Source organism: Leucoraja erinacea, chromosome 5 (genome assembly GCF_028641065.1).
Source record: "Leucoraja erinacea ecotype New England chromosome 5, Leri_hhj_1, whole genome shotgun sequence".
NCBI lineage: Eukaryota > Metazoa > Chordata > Chondrichthyes > Rajiformes > Rajidae > Leucoraja > Leucoraja erinaceus.
Window position 1 is genome coordinate 57,788,847 of NC_073381.1, and position 16,453 is coordinate 57,805,299.

The following is a 16,453-nucleotide window of genomic DNA, read 5'->3' on the forward strand; positions in this document are numbered from 1 at the left end:
GTGCAGAATTGCAACACTGACTTAAGATAGCATTGCCCTTGTGTACCTTTAAATACTGAAGCTAAGCAACCACTGGAAAAATGCTTCTAATAGGTTTCACATAACATCATGAGTTATAGGAGCAAAAGTAGGCCATTCAGCCCTTCAAGTCTACTCTGCCATTCATGGCTGATCTGTCTCTCCCTCCTAACCCCATTTTCCTTACCTTTTGATCACATTTATTTTATTTTTGGCTTTTTTTAGTTGCTTGGAATAAACCAATTGCTTTCTTTGTTTGGTTACTTCCTTATTATTAGGTTGTGACTATTCAAGACACTACGTATGAAATAAGTGTTTAGGATATCACACCAATATCAAAATGTAGTCCATCGATTTCCAATCATTAATGATAAATTCTGAGCTAGCACAATTTCCTTGAATTGCAGAATATGCTGGGACCATACTCCGGATTGTGAAAAGTGATATTTATTGAATTATGACTACACCTTGAAAGTGACATCTTTGACAGGTAATATGATAGGTAACCTTTTTTTCCAGAAAGGAAGAAAGATTCTAAGGGGAGTAGGAGGCAACCGTGGCTGACAAGAGAAGTTAGGGATAGAATAAAATTAAAAGAAAAGATGTATAACACAGCAAAGAGTAGTCGGAAACCAGAGAATTGGGAAAATTTCATAGGAAAACAGAAGGGAACAAAACGGGCAATACGGGCTGAAAAGATGAAGTACGAGGGGAAGCTGGCCAGGAATATAAAGGAGGACAGTAAAAGCTTCTTTAGATATGTTAAGGGAAAAAGAGTAGTAAAACCAGATGTGGGTCCCTTGAAGGCAGACACGGGTGAAATTATTATGGGCAACATGGAAATGGCAGAGGAGTTGAACAGGTACTTTGGATCTGTCTTCACTAAGGAAGACACAAACAATCTCCCAGATGTACTGGAGGACAGAGGATCAAAGGGGGTAGAGGAACTGAAAGAAATTATCATTAGGCGAGAAATAGTATTGGGTAGGCTAATGGGACTGAAGGATGATAAATCCCCTGGGCCTGATGGTTTGCATCCCAGGGTCCTCAGGGAGGTGGCTCTAGAAATAGTGGAAGCACTGGTGATCATTTTCCAGTTCAATAGATTCAGGATCAGTTCCCGTGGATTGGAGGATAGCTAATGCTATCGCACTTTTCAAGAAAGGAGCGAGAAACGGGGAATTATAGACCAGTTAGCATGACTTCGGTGGTGGGAAAGATGCTGAAGTCAATCATTAAAGAGGTAATAATAGGGCATTTGGATAGCAGTAAAATGATTAGGTGTGGTGACTAAAATGAGAGCACAATGGTATTGGGGGTAGGGTGTTGACATGGATAGAAAATTGGTTGGCAGACAGGAAGCAAAGAGTAGGAGTGCCGCAGAATGGCAGGCAGTGGCGAGTGGAGTGCCGCAAGGGTCCGTGTTGGGGCCACAACTGTTTACCGTATATATTAATGATTTGGAAGAGGGAATTAGGAGCAACACTAGCCAGTTTGCGGATGACACAAAGCTGGGTGGCAGTGTGAACTGTGAAGAGGATGTTAGGAGGCTGCAGGGTGACCTGGACAGGTTGAGTGAGTGGGCAGACGCGTGGCAGATGCAGTATAATATAGATAAATGTGAGGTTATCTACTTTGATGGCAAAAACAAGGGGGCAGATTATTATCTCAATGGGGTTAGGTTAGGTAACGGGGAGGTACAGTGAGACCTGGGTGTCCTTGTACACCGGTCACTGAATGGTGGCGTGCAGATACAGCAGGCAGTGAAGAAAGCTAATGGAATGTTGGCCTTCATAACAAGAAGATTTCAGTATAGGAGTAAAGAGGTTCTTCTGCAGTTGTATAGGGCTCTGGTGAGACCACATCTGGAGTATTGTGTACAGTTTTGGTCTCCTAATTTGAGGAAGGACATCCTTGTGATTGAGGCAGTGCAGCGTAGGTTCACGAGATTGATCCCTGGGATGGCGGGACTGTCATATGAGGAAAGATTGAAAAGGCTAGGCTTGTATTCACTGGAGTTTAGAAGGATGAGGGGATATCTTATAGAAACATATAAAATTATAAAAGGACTGGACAAGATAGATGCAGGAAAAATGTTCCCAATGTTGGGCGAGTCCTGAACCAGGGGCCACAGTCTTAGAATAATGGGGAGGCCATTTAAAACTGAGGTGAGAAAAAACTTTTTCACCCAGAGAGTTGTGAATTTGTGGAATTCCCTGCCACAGAGGGCAGCGGACGCCAAATCACTGGATGGATTTAAGAAAGAGTTAGGTAGAGCTCTAGGAGCTGATGGAATCAATGGATATGATTATTGGTTATTGATTGGGACGATCAGCCATGATCACAATGAATGGCGGTGCTGGTTCGAAGGGCTGAATGGCCTCCTCCTGCACCTATTTTCTATGTTACTATGTTTCTTTATGCTGTTGTTTCCTATATTGCATTTTTAATTATCAATTTGCAGCTTTACCTGATCTAGCAAAGACTTTAGCAATAATCATCTCAAATTCTTGATTTTAGCTACTTCTTAATGATGAAACAAAGAGATAAAACATGATAAAAATTGAATTAATTCATACATTCAAATTTACATAGGAAATAAATAATTAAAATATGTTGCTTTAATACAGATCGACCACCAATTTTCAGGCACCGTTGGCTCAGAGCCTTTCTGGAGTATCTGTTTTGCTGGATCAACAGGGGTCATGGTCTCCACGAGGAGTCCAACGGTACTGAACGTTCCTCCTACGCTGCCGAGGGCCCCAAGATATCGGGTCGGAAGTTGGCTTTGGGAATGGATTTGCTGGCTCCAACTGGGACGGAGTTCCAGAGCCACAGCCGCACGGGACAAATTGGACTAACCCGATCAGCATGGAAGTCCTGAGGAGGTCAAGATCGGCCACCTCATCTGGCCTAGGCGCCACATTTTCGGGGGAATTCCAGGGGGGATTTCAAGTACGCTCTCGTAATGTTGTCTGGCTTAAAGGAGGTACCGGTCCATCAGTTTCCGTAAAGTCGGTGGTGGACCTGTATCATTTTAATTATCTCTTAGATTTCATGATAGACCACTGTAGTGTAATAGAGCTTAAGTGCAGCAATATTAAATCAGGCATTATACCTCAGTGTTCTTTAATTCCGAAATGACAGCTGAAGAATTTGTATCGTACAAATAAAATAGATAACACTGAATTCATTAACATTATCATATACCATGTATATTCAAAGATACTGAAGGTTTCTTTCTCCATTTGCATGGCTAATCTTGAAATTCGTGATTAATAAACTTGCAAGATTCATAATTATGAAGAAAATATTTACTTTTAAATTAATCCTCCAGCGATTATATTATAGTCTTAAATACTGCAGCCTATAATTACCCTTTGTGTTATTTATGAGCCAAAAAATGAATTAATATTAGATCTGCTATATGCAGATCAAAATCAGTTGTTGTATATTAGCAGAGTATTGTAAGAGCAATCGAAAAATTAAAATAAAAGATGGTGTCAGTAAGAAACAAAAATTACAAACTTTTGTAGAGTATATGGGATGGAATATAAGAAATATTCAACCAGCAAGACATAATGAACTAATAATTGAGGAAACTATACACACTAAATTAATTATAAATAATAGAAAAGAGCAAGAAGTTACCAGTCTATATGGTTATGTCTCTGGAACAGCCAAAAAGATAATATTCTATTGCGCTTCAATTCATTGTGTTATTAGATAAATTTAGTATTGTACTCAATGGATTAATACGTCAGAAGCGAAGAAGGAATGGTGAAGGCTTAATAGAGTTGAGGGCAATGGGTAAAAAGCAGTATACTCCAGATATACAGCATCTGCAGTTCCATCAGTAAATGACGGGTACAGAATTTCTGCTTCCAAAATATCACACAGTTGTTTTGTAACTGTTGAGAGTAATTGACAAAAAGTTACATTCAAATGTCAGTCTGTTTATGACTCCATTTTTTTCAATGAAATTCAACTTTTGCTGAAAATATTCATAAAATATTCCAAATGTTATAACTGCAAATAATGAAGATAACGAAAATAACTGATGATTATTGGTGAAAGGTTATTTTCCAAAATCGTCAGGCCAATCGAGTTGCATGCACAGTGCACCCTCTTGTGGAATTTCTTGAACCTTGAAGATTCAAGTTTGTGTTCAGATATTTTTTTAAATGTTGTGAGAACATTTCCTCCGTCAACATTTTAGGCAACGTGATCCAGATTGCAAACTCCCTCTGGTGGAAAAATATTTCCTCGGATCCCCTTCTACACCTCATGATCAACCAAAAGCTCTCCGGTTTTGGACATCTCAGTTGTGGAGACAAGGTTCTCACAATAGAATCATAATCAGAAAGTGATACAGTGTGGAAACAGGCCCTTCAGCCCAACTTGCCCACACCGGTCGACAATGTCCCAGCTACACTAGTCTCACTTGCCTGGGCTTGGTCGTTATCCCTCTAAACCCGTCTTATCCATGCACCTGTCTAACTGTTTCTTAAACAACGGGATAGTCCCAGCCTCAACTACCTCCTCTGGCAGCTTGTTCCATACACCCACCACCCGGTGTGTGAAAAAGTTACCCCTCGGATTCCTATTAAATCTTTTCCCCTTCACATTGAACCTATGTCCTCTGGTTCCCCTACTCTGGGTTAGAGACTGTGCATCTATCCGATTTATTCCTCTCATGATTTAGTACACCTCTATAATATCACCCCACATTCTCCTATGCTCCATGGAATATAGACCCTGCCTACTCAACCTCTCCCTATAGCTCACGCCCTCTAGTCCTGGCAACATCCTCACAAGTCTTTTCTGAACTATTTCAAGCTTGACAATATCTTTCCTGTAACATGGTGCCCAGAACTGAACACAATATTCTAAATGCAGTCTCACCATCATCTATACAATACTCTGACGGATGAAGGCCAAAGTGCCAAAAGCCTTTGTGATATACCTGCGACTCGACCTTCAAGGAGCCATGCATCTGTACTCCTAGATCCCTCTGGTCTACTGTTTACAGTGTAGGTCCTGCCCTAGATCGACGTCCCAGAATGCAACATCTCACACTTCTCGGTATTAAATTCCATCAACCATTCCTCTGCCTACCTGGCCAATCGATCCAGATCATGCTGCAATCGTTCACAACCAACTTCACAATCTGCAAAACCACTAACTTTTGTATCATCAGAAAACTTGCTAATCATGCCCTGTATATTCTCATCCAAATCATTAATGTAGATGACAAATAGTAATGCGCCCAGCACCGAACCTTGAGGCACACCACTAGTTACAGGCCTCAAGTCCGAGAAGCAACTTTTCACCATCACCCTATGCTTCCTTTCATGGAGCCAATTTGCTATCCATTCAGCTATCTCTCCTTGGATCCCATGCAATCTAACCTTTCAGAGCAGCCCACCATGCGGATCATTGTTGAACGCCTTACTGAAATCCATGTACACTACATCTACAGCTCTGCCTTGACACTGTAAGTAATTTAAACCCAGTCTGTCCAGTTCCTCCTCATAACTGAACATTCCTTCCCAGGCAACATCCTGGTGAATCTTCTCTGTACCCTCTCGGGTGCTTACATGTCCTTCCTATATTGTGGCAATGAGAACAGCACTGAGAACCTAACCAAAGTGTTACAAACTTGTACCAGGACCATATTATTATATTCTATGTTAACAACCCAAATGCCTTTTTCAACACCTTACCTACTTGTGTTGCCACCATCAAAGATCCATAGATGTATCTACCAAGGATTCTCTGTCCTCATTACTCACAGGGACTTACCGTTCATAGTGTATGTCCCACCTGTATTAGACGTCTCAAAGTACAGCAGCTTACATTTGTCACTTAAATTACTTGTAAAATACCTTGGAGATTTCCTTATACATAACCAATTCACTTTTACTGAATGTTGAATCTCAATGGTATGAACTGTATTCATTACTCCACCCCTTTAGTTTAATTTAGAGATACAGCACGGAAACAGGCCCTTTGGCCCACAGAGTCTGCACTGACTAGTGATCCCCGCACATTAACACCATCCTACACACACACTAGGGACAATTTTACATTTATACCACAAAAATGAATCTACAAACCCATACATCTTTGGAGTGGGGGAGAAAACTGAAGATCTTGGAGAAAACCCACGCAGGTCACGATGAGAATGTACAAATTCCGTACAGATGAGCACCCGTGGTCAGTATCGAACCCAGTCTCTGGCGTTGTAAGGCAGCAACTGTACCACTGCGCCACCATGCCATTCTGAGAAAGCGGTAATAAGTCACTACTTTAAACTGCAGCATTGAAGGCACCAGGATGGGACGTCCAGGATCTAAACCCAGTGGAGATGAAAGAAAGGTGATGTATTTCCCAGTCAGCATGGTGTGCAATCTGAAGAGGAATGTGCAGGTGGTAGTTTTTGCATGGGCCTATTGTCTTTGTATATTTAGTTATGGAGTTTGAGTGTTGAGGAGATGTTGTCAGGGAAGCCTATCCTAGAGCTAGATGCCACCTATTTAAGGTGATGGATGGGTTGCGAATTGGGTTTCTTGAATATGATGAAGCTATGTTGCTCGGAGTAACTGAAGCTACTGCGTCACACATTATAGAATTTGTGATTTGTAGATGGTTTGGAAAATCAGGAGGCAGATTAGTTGTCATAGGATACCAACTCTCCAATTTTCTGTTGTAACCATGATATTTGTGGCTTATCCACTGGGGTTTCAGGTCAGTTGTGAGCCCCATGATGTTTATGAAATTTGGAATTTGGAATTGGTAATTCCATTGAATGCCTTGCCCTATGAAAACTGAATTAGAGATTTGGCAAAACCAAAACCATCTCAATATACATTTCTTATACTTTCTAAGGTTGTGTATGTCCTTTGTATATAGAACCCCTTCAGATAAATAGGAAAATATATACATGCTTTGGTACCTACATTTAAGCCAAGTGATCCAGATTGTAGCTCTCCTCTACACGCAAGAGAACATATTCAGCCCATTAAGGTGATACTGAGTTTCCATTTACATATCACTTTCATTTCATATCCCCCTTTGACTTGCCTCTATGGTCTCCTATGGTATTCAAATTAAACACAGTGTTAGCTCAAGGAAAAGCACCTCATCTTCCAACTTGGAACATTACAGCTTTCAGAAATCAACAGTGAATTCAACTATTTCAAATAATCATCCATTCCACTCTTCCAGCTCCCATGCCCAGAATTAATTTCATTTTTTTCTTCCCTTTTAGCCGTTCAAATTTTATTCACTCATCTGAAACAACTTAATGGAAGCTTCATGAAAGTTTTCATTTTAATTACCATTTTAATGCATTTGTTAGATAGATTGTGAAAATGTCAAGCAAAAGTTATATTATTATGTATTTGTGGGTTGTGGTTGTTCGTTGATAAGACCACCATCTATACATAACTAAAGCTCTGATCTTGATATCTTCCGATTGCGAGGTCATTCTATTTGCGCAAAAAATTACGTGATAGCGCTACATTTTTTCGCCAGCTTACTCACCTTTCTTCTGCTCTGCGATTGCACCAAGTTTCATTCTGATTGGTGGTCTAATGTAAACGTTAGCTAGGTTTAAAAATATTAAAAACCGCGCGTGCGCAGATTAATCTCCTCTCCTGCCGTCCAGCGCCGCTTGTATTGGTCTTTTCTCCTGTCATTCCGTGGGACGGTCTGCCCTTTCCTGCACCATCATGTCTTTACTGGAGCTGTGGATCACCGGCGGAGGTTTCCAACCAGACACAATTTTCGGAGGGACTGGAAACGGCCGGCCCGGCGCGGGAAATGTCGCCGAGAATCGGAGAAGCGGAGAATCCGATCCAGGCGGAGGGGAATGACCAGCGACCAGCGGTCCAGTGGACCAGTGACCAATGACCGCTGTGAGTCCGCTCCAGCCCATTCCCCTCTGGTCCCCCTCGATGGCTCCTGCCCCCTCCCCCGTTATACCCCCCACACAACCCCCGTCTTTTCTCCAAGCTCTCTCCCCCCCACCCCCACAACACCCTCCCCGCCCACGCACCCCCTCCCCCTCCCCCCCCCCCCCCCCCCTACCCACCTCCTCCCCCTCCTTAACGTTTAAATTGTTGTTATATTTTAATTATTCACATTTTAAGCTTTGTTAAACCCCTTTTCAACTTGCCGTGCACGTCAGCTGCGCCTGCGCAGTAAAACCTGCATGTTCTACGTCACAATGTGAACCCAATGGGCAGGAATGGCTGTGCTGCCGGAGAGACGCTAAGAGTGGATGAGGGGGGGGTTGAAATGGGATAAAGTGAGTGCGTGGGGGGGGGGGGGGGGGGGGGGGAAGGGCAAGAGGAGGTGTGGTGGGGGGGGGGGGTGAGGGGAGGTGTGGGGGGTTCAGGGGCATCACAACGGGAACCCATCAGCCGCACCTGCCCAGTTAGGGGCTATGGGTGAGTGGTGGAATATTGCATTGGGGGAACGCGTTGCGTTGGGGGAACGGGTGAGTGGTGGAACATTGCGTTGGGGAATGGGTTGCGTTGGGGGACCAGGCCTCCCGTGTGACTGGGACCCAACAGGTCCCACTTGGTCTAGTTTATCACTAAAGCTTACCTGATAATGTTGGGTGAGCTTCCTTCTTGAACACCTGCACTCTCTGGGGTTGGGAATGTCTCACAGCATTGTTTTCGTAGGGAGTTCTAATATTTTGTCACTGTGATTATAATGGCAGAGTGATGTGTTTCCGATTCAGATTGATATGTGACTTAGGAATCCTCATTCATGGAATACTGTATATTGCCAGTCCCCTTTAGTGCTTGCCGCTTTGGGTAATTGAGCCTGTAGTTAAATCAGTAAACCGTCAGCGGGACTTGGAGTGTTTCCAGTATATTCTGATTTAATTTCAGATTTTCAGTATCTGCAGTTTTGGATTTTCAACAGATATTGTGGAATTGAGGTATCATTGTAGAAGCATGGGTTAATTATTAGAGAGATCAAAGGGGGACCTGGCACAGATACTTTGTAACTTTACAAAGCGCCCTTTATGCGGCTTGGTTACCTTAGGTTTGCAAGCAAAGAATTTCACTGTGACTTGTCACATGTGACAATAAAATATTCATTCATTCATTTGGTGTGCATGCTGTACACAGCTCTTGAGTTGCATCTGTAATGGAACATGTAATGTGCGAAGTCGTTCACATAAACTATTGTTTCATGTAAATCAGAATTAAAGTCTCTCGAACATCCATAACCATTTTAATTTGTACCTTAATCAGTGAAGAGAGATTTTCTTTAACATCATTGCCTCCACCACTACTTGACAGTTACTGCAGTATATACCGTCTACAGAATGCACTGCAGTTACTTGTCCAGGCTACACTGATAAAGCCTACCAAAGGCACCCATTCTACCACAAAGAAGGGCAAAGGCATCAGGTGCATGGGGACACACCACCTAGAGGTTATCTTCCAAGTTATACACTGTTCTGATGTGGAAATATATTGCTGATCCTTCTTCATTATGAAGTCTAAACCTTGGATTTCCCTAACTAATAGCATTGTGGAAATCCTTTTATAAAAATGATTCCAATGATTCAAGAAGGTAGTTAATCACCAACTTTTCCGAATGGAAATTGGGATGGGTAATGAATGCTGGCCTTCCTAACACTGAGATCCTAAAAAATAAAAAATAAAAGGTGCTTTGCCATTGGCAGAGTCATCATTCCAGACTACTATCATCAATGCGAGTTATCTGTTGAGTCCTCCAGGGGCCGCAGGGGCCAGACTGGCCAAAGTCACTGGAAGGAGCTATAGGAACAGGTAATGACTTGGATAAAACAGGCACTCGGGGTTTACACAATGATGATTAGTTAACAATTGTATGGCTTTTGACAATTGCTTGGGTTCTTGATTTATGGTCAAGCAGATAATAAAATGGACAGGGGGAGAGGAAGGTAACATGGCTACATTTTATTGATGACACAATTCCTGGTTAGAATTAAAATGATAGATTAATTGCTTCTTTGAACAATATATATAAACTTATTTGGAGTCATGGAGTGATAGAGCTATATGCACAGAAACAGGCCCTTCAACCCAGCTTGTCTATGCTAACCACAATGCTCCATCCAAGCTAGTCCATTTGCCGTGCCTGTCCCATATTCCTGTGAATATTTCCTATCCAAATGTATTTTAAATGTTGTTATTGTACATGCTTCAACTACTTCATCTGGCAACCCGAATTACTCCAGCTTTTTGTGTCTATCTTTGGTTTAAACCAGCATCTGCAGTTCCTTCCAACACAAACTGTTCTTTACAGTTTAATCTCTCCTGTTGTACATTTTCTCAGCTGTGCAATGTTTAAGAAACATCCAACGTTTCAGTGGCTAAAATATGGTGGGCTCAACTGTCTGAGAACAAACAAGTCATGCATGATTCCTGGTTGCTTGGCGATGACCAACCCAATCTGTTATACAAGTTTCACACATGATCATTTTTAATATCTTATGACACAATAGTATTTTATTTTTTGTGAAACTGTTCTGCAAACCTATATGGAGCCTTAGAATTTTCATTTCCTCAAGGAGTAAGTCTCTTTGAAGATAGACACAAAATGCTGGAGTAACCCAGATCAGAACCTTGTCTTCAGGAGTCTGAAGGAGGGTTCCGATCTGAAATGTCACCTATTCCTTTTCTCCAGAGATGCTGCATGATTGCTGAGTTACTCCAGCATTTTGTGTCTATCTTCAGGATAAACCAGCATCTGCAGTTCCTTTCTACACAATTCTCAGTGAAGCCAGAAATACATTGGTAGGTACAAAATATATTGCAAAATGTGGGATTACTTGTTTATAATTGTCCCCTTCTTCCAATTTGGAAGTTTATTATGGAGTGGGCTCCTTTACCACCAATTTCACAAAACTTTGCTTTCATTAAACGCATCATGAAAATTCACCTTAATTACCCACTGAAATTCAAAGTAAGTGATGTCAATTGAATGAACTTCATCTCTCACTTCATTAGCTCCAAAGGATGCGTGCAGAAAGATGAGAAATGTGTAGGAAGGAATTGCAGATGCTGGTTTAAACTGAAGATAGACACAAAATGCTGGAGTAAGAAGGAACAGGCAGCATCTCTGGAGAGAAGGAATGGGTGACATTTCAAGTCGAGACCCTTCTTCAGACTAGTTAGGGAAAAGGGAAACGAGAGATATAGACGATGATGTCCACAGACTCCTCTGTCAAGCTTCTCAGGTTTGCGGACGACACAACCCTGATTGGACTGATCCAGGATGGGGAGGAACCTGCCTACAGACAGGAAGTGACACAGCTGGCGTCCTGGTGCGATCGCAACAACCTTGAGCTCAATGCTCACGAGATGGTGGAATTGATTGTAGACTTTAGGAGAGCTCCCCCTCCCCTCACCCCACTCACCATCAACAACACCACAGTATTGGACTCCACATCTGTGGAGTCATTTAAGTTCCTTGGAACCATCATCTCCAGGGACCTTAAATGGGAAGCCACGATCGCCCACATAATCAAAAAGGCCCAACAGAGGATGTACTTCCTGCGGCAGTTGAGGAAACACAATCTGCCACAGGCAATGATGGTCCAATTCTAAACTGCCATCATAGTGTCTGTCCTCACATTCTCCATCATGGTCTGGTTTGGCTCAGCCACCAAGCATGGCATCCGGAGACTGCAGCGCATCGTTCGATCAGCTGAGAAGGTTGTTGGCTGCATGACTTTGCCCTTCAGCACCTGTGACCTTGATTTTCCTGGCTTAAATCTCATCCTTGCCCATCCAATCAGTTTCTCCAACCCCTGCAGGATCCACCTGCCTCCTGGCACTGACTCAGTGGTGACAGTCAGGTCGTCCATGAAGGCTCTGATTGGTGGTTGGCGCATTCCTGACTTGGTCCGAGGGCCCCGGCACTCTTGCTCAGCAGACTTGACAATCATGTTCATCGCCAAGGCAAAAAGGATCACAGAGATGGTACCGCCTGTAATTATTCCAACCTCAAGTCTGTGCCACTCAGCTCTACGGAGGGTCATCAGCTTCTTCCTCTGGATGGTTCGCAGCTCAGCCAATGGGGGACGTTGCTCTTCCCTGGACTCTTTATACTGCTTCTTGAGGGACTTCAACAACTGCCGGATCTTTGGATCTTTGTGGATCTTTGTTGCTCTTTGGTTCATGGTGATAGGTGTTCTGGCCGGCTTTCTCTCCACTGCTCTAAACCTTTTCACAGCTAGGCTGATGATGATTGTCGTCATCGTCCACAGCCTTCGATCCACGCCTCCCTTCGCTGTTGCTTCTAGCACTTTGTCGACGTCCTCGTCGAACTGATGCCAGACTGTTGTCTTGCAGGCCTGAGGCCATTTGAAAGGATGTGATTTAGGCTGCCAACCCGTCCTGCCCCGGTTGCTCTCTTTCTGAACTGTCCACTGTCTCTCCAGTCGTCACCACCCTATTCTTGGTTGTCAACCAGCATATTCCTGGTCGCCACTGGTTTCGCCAGCACAGTGATTGATAAAATACATCTCCTGATGCTCCTGAACAGTGATGGAAATGGGTTTTAGGAACTAGGGGTACTCTGTCCATGAGGCTGAGGTTGGGAAGGAAGGGGGGGATTTTTTTTATGTGCGGTCATACCGATGTAAGAGTACAAGAATGCATAACTTGTTTATTGTGTATTTATAATATAGTTTATTGTGTATTATATGTCATAGCTGCTTTCTTATCTCTCTCTCTCTCTCTCTCTCTCTCTCTGTGTCTCTCTCTCTGTCTCTCTCTCTGTCTCTCTCTCTGTCTCTCTCTCTGTCTCTCTCTCTGTTTACATTACAAAATGTTCTATAATGGTATATAATCTCCATTTTTTCCTGTCACCTCTTTCTTTCTGCATGGCGTTTCTTCAGCACGCCTTCTGCCACTAAGAAGCCATGTCCTCATATATTCTTCGGGGTTGAATTTTCTCAGAGGAGGTCCCACCAACTTAATAAATAGAAGAGTTGAGAAATGATCAGGTTGAAGTCTTGCACGTTGTGGTCATGCAGAAATACATGCCACTGAAGCTTCATTCACATTCTGCTATTGATACCGGAATTGTATTTACAGCCGCTAGCAGCTGCTGAAAATCTGCAGAAACTATCTTCCCTCTAGATTCCTTGAATTCTCTGAAGGCTCTGCACAAAGCCGGCCATTTAAGCCAAATTGTTCTGCCATTTCTTCTACACCATTATCCCCAAAGGTAAAAAGTGAATCTTCTGGAATATTGTTAATATCTAAATATTTCGACTTGTTAATTAACTTTTTACATTTATCACTGTTGTAGATTCAAGCAGCCGGGATTTCATATTATTGACCAAACTCCTCAAAAAACTGTTGTCTATGTATAGTAGGTACTTAACCAGCTCTCAAATTTATTCCATTCAATATCATCTGGCCTGTTGCTTTCTCCACTTGAGTATAACATTTTCCTGGCTTCTCTATTTGACATTCAAGAACCTTGATAGTTTGTTTAATTTCCTCATGTGCTTTACTACGTGTACAATTTCGGTTCTGCAGTGCAAGTGACAGTTCAGACAACTCGAGCAAACTGTCCATCAACAAGCCCAAATTATTTACAAAAGCTGATGATTCTAATACTTTTCTCAGCCCCTCGTACTTTGCTCTCTCTGCACTAGATCTTGAAGCATCACAGCTTGCTTTTCCAAAATGCTCCCAAATAGCTTTATAAGACTGCCACAATGCCTTTACAGTTCAGTAAGATGAAGCAACCCTTCTCACACTGAAAACACAACCAATTTTCAACAGTTGACAGTGAGAGCCTCAGCACATGCAGTTAACTGATTCTTAGGAGACTTATGATATAAGGAATTCAATTTATCAAAAAATATCTGAAAATGAGTCATACCTGCAACTTCACTTATAGCATCACCTCCACTGAGTTCAAGCCTGTGACTGCACAGTGCCGAACAGTTGCACTAAGGAAATCATCAAGAAATAGTTTTGCAACCCCTGCATTTTGTCCTAATATTACTGATGCACCATCAGTTACAAGTGATATCATATTTTCTTTTAGGTACTGTATTGAAAAAAAACCTCTTTGTAAGCAACTTAGAAGCCCATCATATATAGGTTTTGCATTTGCACCAAGTTCTAAGTTAAAATAGAATGATATGGGTTGGGAAGATTCACCAACTGCTGCTCTCAAGCAGACAACTAGAACAGTTTTCCCATTAATAGTAGTAGATTTATCAATCATAATATACATTAAATCACTCAGGGTGTATTATGATATGTTCTACAGTATGAATTGTACAGCAAAACTTGCACTTCCAGAGTGGTCTATCGTGTTGTTTCTTCAGCGGACCACGGATTTATTTTAAGAGCAAAACATAAAGTGCTGGAGAACTCAGCAGGTCAGGCCAGATTGATGTAGGGTGTGAAGAAGGGTCTCGACCCCAAATCATCACCTATTCCTTCTCTCCAAATATGCTGCCTGACCCACTGAGTTACTTCAGCATTTTGTGTCTATCTATGGAGGGAATGGCTATGCGACGTTTAGGGTCAGGGCCCTTCTTCAGGCATTTTATAAGGGGTTGGGAAAGATTGAAAATTTCACGTATTTAAATATGTTTTTACAAATATAATTAGTAGTGTGGGAAAAAATTCCATGAGCCAAACCCAAAAGTAGAAATGTAGAAAGTTACAGTGCTTACAAAACATACATATTACGAGCTTTGTACCAATCAAATACCAAATTCAAAATTCTATATTTTGAAAATGGGAAAAGCAAAAAGTAGCATGTTCTCTAGAAAGGCTTACCCTAAAATAATTGATCGGAAGGGTGTGATTGTCAGTCAGGACGTCTGTATCATTCAGTCAGTGAGCTTGTGGTCCGGAGCACTTCTCTATTACCCCTCTGCATATAAACGGAGAGAGCTGCAGAGAGGGAGAGAGGGGCACAGCGGCACAGCGGCACAGAGGGAGAGGGGGGCACAGAGAGCACAGAGGGAGAGGGCGTAGAGGGAGAGGGGTGCAGAGGGAGAGGGCGCAGCGGCACGGAAGCATAGCGGCACAGGGGCAGTGCGGCACGGAGACTAAGAAGCAGAGCGGGACGGAGGCACAGCGGCAAATAAAATAACGTGGAATAATAAAATAACGTGGCTTTACATAGAAACATAGACATAGAAATTAGGTGCAGGAGTAGGCCATTCGGCCCTTCGAGCCTGCACCGCCATTCAATATGATCATGGCTACCTGAGCCCGTGCTTGCAGTCCGGTAGCCCTGATAGTGAGTTTAAGAAATTCTCCCTTGAATTGTAATACATTTACTGAGGAATGTGGATTGATGCATTGATGACACATTGTATAAGTCAAGTCAAGTCAAGTCAAGTCAAGTTTATTTGTCACATACACATACGAGATGTGCAGTGAAATGAAAGTGGCAATGCTCGCGGACTTTTGTGCAAAAGACAAACAACAAAACAACCAAACAAATTATAAGCACAATCATAACACACATATTCTTTTACATAATAAATAATAGAAGGAAAAACGTTCTGTAGAGTTAGTTAGAGTGTGGTATAACTACTACCTGTTAACTATTGGCTATAGGTGACCCAGCCATGGTTGATCAGACCACAACATGTTCACATGGCATTCTCTCCTCCTCATGGACCTCCTCTCCTGATCCAGAGCCATCTCGAGGCTTTCTACGCTGCCTCTGTGGTGTTCTTGATGGTTCTTCTCCTCTCCATTCCGTTGATGCCCAGTGCACTCAAGGCTTTGTAGAGCAATTGCCCTGCAAAACCTCTGCAGTTAACCTCGATGGGCATACACCTTGCCTTCCAGACCTGATTAGGGCAGTCTATGACCAGCTTCAGCTGTTTCACCAGGTCTACAGAAAGCTGCCAGTCCTGTGCAGTCACCAGGATTCCTGACGGATTTCTGGTTGCTGTGGTTCTTGGCAGCTGCACTCCAGCCTTCACAAACCCATACATGGATGGATGGATTCAAAATGAGAAAAAAAATGTATATACATTTCCTATTGTTATATATTTTGCAGAGTAGTTCATCATGAATGTTAACATGTTTCCACCATCTAGCATTGTTAAGTATGCAGAGGTTTTAAAAAATGAAAAGCCTGCCTAGTCTGGTGAAATTGCCTTAAAAAAACCCAGAGAAGACTCTTATAAAATCTACAAACAGATGGAGGCCATTTGGTCCATCATGTCCATGCTATTCAAAAAAGAGCTTCTTCACACAATCACACCTGGAATTTGATCTTTGCTCCCACAAATTACCACCTTTCAAGCATATGATATGTAAAAGCACTTACTAAGTTTGATGAGGGCTTCTGCCTCTCCCAGCCTTTCTGGCAGAAAATATCATTTTTACTCATCTCTACACTAATCATTCTATGAATA